The sequence below is a fragment of the Elephantulus edwardii genome, unplaced genomic scaffold (genome assembly GCF_000299155.1).
Source record: "Elephantulus edwardii isolate Elephantulus edwardi_28Jun2011 unplaced genomic scaffold, EleEdw1.0 scaffold00063, whole genome shotgun sequence".
Lineage (NCBI taxonomy): Eukaryota > Metazoa > Chordata > Mammalia > Macroscelidea > Macroscelididae > Elephantulus > Elephantulus edwardii.
The window spans coordinates 14,967,703-14,975,012 of record NW_006399813.1 but is presented as its reverse complement, the minus strand read 5'-3'; positions in this window follow the sequence as shown (position 1 = coordinate 14,975,012).

The following is a 7,310-nucleotide window of genomic DNA, read 5'->3' as shown; positions in this document are numbered from 1 at the left end:
CGTTTGTTGATGGGCTGTTGTTTTTCATTTAAGCTAAAATTTACAAATCAATTTGCTTTTTCATATGAATATTCATACAGATTTTCTTTAATAGCATTAATTGCTTTATATATTGTCTTTTTGAGCCACCCTTTAAAATAATTTGTTTAGTTCTGTACATTTTGAGCTGGTTTTCCCCCTTCACTTTAGATAACTCTCTGTTTAAGAAATGTCAGAGTCTGTCAGGCATCCATCCGTTTTGGTATTTTCTTCCTATCCTGTCTTTTAAATGATCTTTTGCTTTCTTCATGTGTAATGTCATACCACAACTCATCTGGTCTTTGGTCATTAGTTTTCAGTGCATAAAATAGATTCTTGAGCTAGTCTCTATAAATTCAAGGTCATCCTTTGAGCAAATTTGCTTTCCTTTTCCTCTGCTTCCACTTGGGCTTGCACATGAGCAATTAATGGCATGTTGCACAATCAAGCTGCTCCACTGTCTTTTTCTGCAGATACAGTCAGTTTGATTCCTGTGTATTTCACCCACAAGGTCCATGTGTTATTGTTGCTGTTAAGTCCCGTTGAGTTGACTATAGACCTTGCACTTTTCTGAGCCATGCTAACACCCTTGTTGTCATCACCGTGTCAACCATGTTGAAGATAGTTGAAGGTCTTTCTCGTTTTCTCGGAGTTTCCACATTTCCCAGCATGATGTCTTTTTTCCAAAGAATGGTTCTCCTTGAGAACAAGCCTTAAGAGTGTGAAACAAAGTTTCAACATCCTCGCCATTAAAAAACACTTTGGTTTCACTTCCTCCTATATGGACTCATTGGTTCTTTTAGCAGTCCATGTTATATTCAGTACTCTTCTCCAACACCACAATCCAAAGGCATGACTAGTCTTCTGTCACATTATTAATTGTCTAACTTTCAGATGCATATCAAATAATCGAAAATACCACAGCGTGAAATGGGCTCACCGTAGTTTTTAAATTGACATCTTTGTTCTTTAACACTTTGGAGAGGTCCTTCACAGATTTTTCCAATGCACCATGCCTTTGGATTTCTAGATTGGTATTACCATAGGTGTTGATTTTGGAGCCAAGTATAAAGAAATTTTTGACGATTTCAATCTTTTCTTCATCTATCATATGCTATCATAATAAATGTTGCCTATTGATCCAGAGGTAAGGACTTTGATTTTCTTCATGTTGAGATGTAAAGTCCATAAAGAAAATTTATCTTCTACTGTAAGTTCTTCAAATTTTCTTCATCTTTATAGCACAGGTTATTGATGAGTCATCCTTTAATCCAAATGCCATGTTCTTTTTCATACAGTCCAGCTTATCAAATTATTTGGATTTTTAAAAAATTCTACATGTGTAATCACGGTTACATTGTTGTAAAAAGAAAAAGAAGTCACTTATAGGCTATTCCTTGGAAAGGGATATCATGCTTGGAAAAGTGGAGGGTCAGTGAAGGAGAGGATGAAATGGATTGACATGGTGACAGCAGCAATGGGCTCAAACGTATCAGAGATGGTGAGGATGGCCCAGGATAGGACAGGGTTCAGATCTGTTGTTCATGGAATCTCTATAAGTCGTACTCTACTCTACAGTAGCTAACAACAATATAGTTAATAAATCACTGTGGTTGTTGTTGTTGTTGTTGTTGTTGTTTTTATGTGCCGTCGAGTCACTTGCGACTCATAGCGACCCTATGTACAACAGCCCTAAACTCTGCTCTGTCTTGTGCCAATTGCACTGTCTCTTACACTCCCATCCCAATTATCCCAGTCACTGAATCAATCCACCTCATAGAGGGCCTTCCCCTCCTGCGCTGTCCCTCCACCCTACCAAGCATGATGTCCTTCTCCAAGGACCGGTCTCTTCTCACAGTATGTCCAAAGTATGTTAGAAAGAGCCTTGGAATCCTTGCCTCCAAAGAGCCACCCAATTTAACCCTTTCCAGGATGAATCTGTTTGTTTTCCTAGCAGTCCATGGTACTCTCAATACTCTTCTCCAGCACCACAGCTCAAAGGTATCAATTCTCCTTCTATCCTCCTTGGTCATTGTCCAACTCCATGTACAAAAAGAAATCACTAGACTTATAAAATTCTATTATTTGATCTCCCCTGTAATTTCCATCCCTAATGTCATACTTTGCAACTTTCTAACTTTCTTGTTTGTTTCTAACTTTCACATTCCAATAATTATCAATGACTAGTAATTATTGGTGCATCTTGATTGTATACTTGGTCAATTTCCAATTTTGGAAGTTAGTAAGAATCCTCAATTTTTTTATCTTTTGCATTAACTGTTGTTGTTAGATGCCAGTAAGTCAACTACAAGTCATAATGACCTATGAACAACAGATCTGAACCTTGCTCTGTCCTGTACTACCCTCCCAAGCTCTGTCATGCCCAAGGCCACATGGTAATCACTATGTCAACCAATCTCATTAAGGGTATTCTTCTCTTTCATTGACCTTTTCCAGGATACGATCTTTTCCCTCATTGACCTTCTACTTTTTCCAGGATGAGACATTTTCCTACTGAAAATATCCCCAAAGGAAGTAATCCCTGCCTCTAAGGAGTTCCCTGGCAGCACTTCCTCCAAGACAGACTTTTTTGTTCTTTTGGCTGTCTAGAATATTCCATACTCTTCACTAACACCCCAGTTCAAAGCACTGACTCTTCTTCTGTCATCCTTTTTCATTATTCAACTTTCAGAATGATAGGAAGCAATTGAAAATTCCATGGATTGGATCAGGCACATCTTAGATGTCTTAAGACAGACATCTTTGCTCTTTAGAACTTTGGAGAGGTCCTGGACCGTAGATTTGCCCAATGCAACACATCTTTTGATTTTTGATTACTGCTTCCTTGGGTATTGATTGCTAGGTCTTTCTCCTAGGGAGCTGGGTGGGCTTGAATCACAGACTTTTCAGTTTGCTGACAAACATCAACCAAAGATCAGGATCCTTTATAAATACTAGCCGACTATTTCATTCCCTTCTATTTTTCACTCCTCCTATCTTTCTCTTCTCTATCCTTTCTCTCCACCCCATTCCCTGCTTCCTTTTTTACTGATTCTCTCTTCTTCAGCCCAGTTAGTTACCTTTAAGACCTTGATAACTTTCATTTCTGACTCTTGGACTCACATAGTTTTTCTTCAATGTGCTGCACTTTGCTCCCCTTTTCAAAAAGAAAGAAATTTCCCCTTCCCTCCTCTTTTTTTTTTCCTCCCCAGGTAGCATTTGTTGCTGAGTCAATTAGGACTCATCTGCTTTCTGAGAATATAAATCTTTTTTTTTATGAATTCCTATTCTTTTTTTAAATTAATTTTAATGAAAGTTTACAGAGACTTAGGGTTCCCAATCATTCATTGTTGTACTTTTCTCCCTGCCCACCTCCTCCCCCCAATTCACTCTTCTCCTTGAAAAGTAAAAGAAAACCTCTTTCACTGTTATGAAATCCCTCTCTCCAAGTCCACTGCAGCATTCAGAGAATGTATATCTTAAGTCTCTTCCCAGACACTCCTCATAGTCTTCGCTTGGAGCCTCTGGCGGATTCAAATTTTTGGACACTTGAAGGCTTTGGGTTAGCAATGCCACTCACTATGGACTCGTGAATTCTAAAGTGAAAAATAAAGAGGGAGAGGAAAATAAGAATTCATGTTTTCTAGAAGTGTAACTATATTTATGTGAAAGGGAAGGGTGGCTAGAAGAGTGCTTATTGATATTTTGGGTAGAATGGGCATGAAGTCTTCAAGTGAGAAAGTGATTGATAAGTAAAGATCTGAAAGGGATAGAGGAGGAGAACTTGGGAGGAACAGCAGAGGCAAAGTGCTGAGGTCAGAGCAGACCAGCATTTTGTGTAGGACAGAAGTAGAAGCCTTTGGGGAAGGACTGAGTGACTGGATCAAATTGAGATGCAGCTTTCTTCCCCAAATGAGGGTTGCTGATGTTTACAATTCTCCATTAGTCGTATGTTGGGTGACTAATGGCTGGAATTGAAGCAACCCTGAGGTACGGGACAGGCTGACTCAGCAGAGCTGTAGAGGAAGTCTACTCAATGGGTGACAATTTTCAGCCCCAAGTCCTCCCAGTCCTGAAATTCTCTGTTCGGTGAAGGAAGGCACCAGTTCTCAAAGTCTAATTTAGATTTTTGGAGTTTTGAACAAAAGAAGTAGGGACCTTTCCAGCTTGATTTTTTTTTTTCCCTCTCTGGGAAAATGAGAGTATGGTGGATACAGCCAATAATAGCAAGGACTTTGGAACTAGAAAATTAGTTAAATGCTTCATTTGCTATTCATGAATTATGTAACCCGAAGCAAGTTATTTATCTGTGAAATGGGGAGGTTAGTAGTTATATCTTGTTATTGTTATTATGTGCTGTTAAGTTGCCTGTGACTCATAGAAACCTTATTCACAATAGCTCTGAGCCCTATTCTATCCTGAGCCAGTCTCACTGTCTCTGACATACCTATTCCCATAACCCTAGCTACTGTGTCAATCCATCTCATTCAGGGTCTTCCTCTTCTGTGCTGTGTCTTTACCCTTCCAAGCATGACGTCCTTCTCCAAGGACTGGTTCCTTCTGGTAACATGCCCAAAGTATGTGGAACTTCAAAATCCTTGCCTCCAAGGAGCAATTTGGTTTCACCCTCTCCAAGACTGACTTGGCAGTCTATGGTATATTCAATACTCTTCTCCAGCACCACAACTCAAAGGCACCAGTTCTTCCTCTGTCATTCTTAGACATTACCCAGCTCTATGATGCATAGCAAATAATTGAAAAGACTATAGCCTTGATCATGTATACCTTAGTCTTAGATTGACATCATTATATCTTTGTGGTTGTTGTTGTTGATTGCCTTTGATTCGAGCATGACTCTTAGCGACCCTAGAGCCTTTCTATAACTATCGACATTTATCAGAGTTCCTAGAGTTTCTGGAGGCATGTAGTTTAGGAAGTAGGTGCCACTCATGCTTCCAAATTATTGAATTCCTTACCTATTTTATTTACATGTCTTGCTGTCCCTGCTACACTAAACCCACTGTATCTTATTCCTTGTTTGACTCTCCAGTGTCTGGCACAGTGAACTAAAATAGCAGATGTTCAAACACTTCCTGTAATGGATGCTAACTTGCTTATTACAACTACACACTATCTTCCATTTTAACAAAATAGAACAAAAGGCAAATTACCACAAACTAACAAGTAAAAATGCACTGTTACGGATTCCATAGCATGGCTACTTCATACTGAAACTAGAAGGGAAGCAGTTCTACCAATACAAACAGTTTCTTTTGTAAGTAGGAATATGGACAAATAAAACCTTTTCTTTGCAATAAATAAATAAATGTCCTTAGACTATAAGCGCTATGACGGTAGTAGCTGAATATCTTGATTATAGTTTCATCCCCAGCCTCATTACATTTTCAGATATCAGCTTTGAATGGTATCTGGAAATGAAGAGAAGAAGAAAAGAGCAAAACAACTATGAGATATCATCTCACCCCAGTAAGAATAGCAAAATTTAACAGAACAGCAAACAACAAATGCAGGCAAGGTTGTGGAGAAACTGGAACCCTTATTCATAGTTGGTGGGAGTGTAAAATGGTGCAACCACTGGGGAAGGCAGTACGGTGCTTTCTCAAAGAGTTGCAAATAATGAATGAATGGAAATCCAAAATCTCTGTAAATGTTCATTAAAATAAATTCATTAAAAAAATTTGCAAATAGAGATATCATTTGACCCAGCATTTCCACTACAGGGAATATACCCTAAAGAAACCATAAGCCCCACCCAAGCAGATATATGCACACCCATGTTTATCACAGCTTTGTTCACAATAGCAAGGAGTTGGAAATAACCCAAGTGCCCAACAACAAATGAATGGATGGAGAAGCTCTGGTATAGTCACACAATGGAATACAATGCTGCATTGAAAAACAAAGAACTCATGTAATATTATTCAAAATGGGTGACCCTGGAGGACATTATGCGGAGTGAAGTATTCAGTCACAAAAAGACAAATACTGTATAGGGCGGATGTTGTAAAATGGGACTGACATGGGGGTTGGGGGGAAACTGAGAAAGATGGGATAATAATGTATACTGAATTGAAACAGAAGAGGGAGAGAACTGTTTAAAAGGGATATGTGATTAGGTACTATTGTCATGACAGGAATCCAGAACAAAGGCTGCATAGCGGAATGGACTTGGGGGAAGGGATTGTATACTTTTCAAAGAGAAGAGACAAGGGGGGTGCGGAAGGGGCAGGGAGAAAAGTGCAACAATGAATGAATGGAAATCCAAAGTCTGTAAATTTTCATTAAAATGAATAATAATAATAATAATAAAGTTAAATACAAAAAAAGAAGAACTCTATCTGCTTTGCACGCAAATTCTCAAGCATAATTCAACACAAAGATATTTTTCAACATTAACCCTAACAATCTGTACAAGACAAAACAGTCTCTTTTTAAATTTGATTATGTCTTTGGAGAATGTATATTCTAGGATGGTGGTTGCAGGAACATGCCCACCACAGTGGTGGCACTTGCTATTAAGTTGATTCCAACTCAAAGTTACCTTATATATAGGCTAGAAGAGAAAGCCCCATAACATATCCTAGGTCATACATTGTTAGAGAATTAGATCACCACATCTTTCTCCTACAGAATAGCTAGTGAGTCTAAGTCACTCTCAGTGAAAGTCACCATGATTAAATCATGGACAAATAAATTTTGAAAAAAGGTGTGATCAGAATGTTCCTTCGAAGTGAAATGGTGAGGCTTTGTTTTACTTACTTTGGACACTAGACCAGGACAGTTGCTAGAAAAAGATGTCATATTTGGTGAAACAGAGGGTCAAAGAGAATCCCCAATGAGATAGGTTGATACAATAGTCATAACCGTAGACTCATGTACACCACAAAGATGATGCAAGACAGGGCAATAGTCCACTGTGCTGGTCTTAAGATGGCCATGAGTCAGAGGTAACTAAGAATCACAACAATATTACACCCTTTGAGCATTCCCACAGATACTCCTCTCCTCTGTCCAATCCCAATTCTCATTCACATATTGAACTGGATATCCAGGCTGCAAAATGAAAATAAGCTGCCTGATCTCAATCTGATCTGCCACAATCCATTGACTGTGGGTTGCACCATTTTACACTCCCACCAACAGTGAATCAGGGTTCCAGTTTCTCCACAACCTCACCAGCATTTGTTGCTTGATGTTCTGTTAAATTTTGCTATTTTGACTGGGGTGAGATGATATCTCATAGTTGTTTTAATTTGCATCTCTCTTAGGGC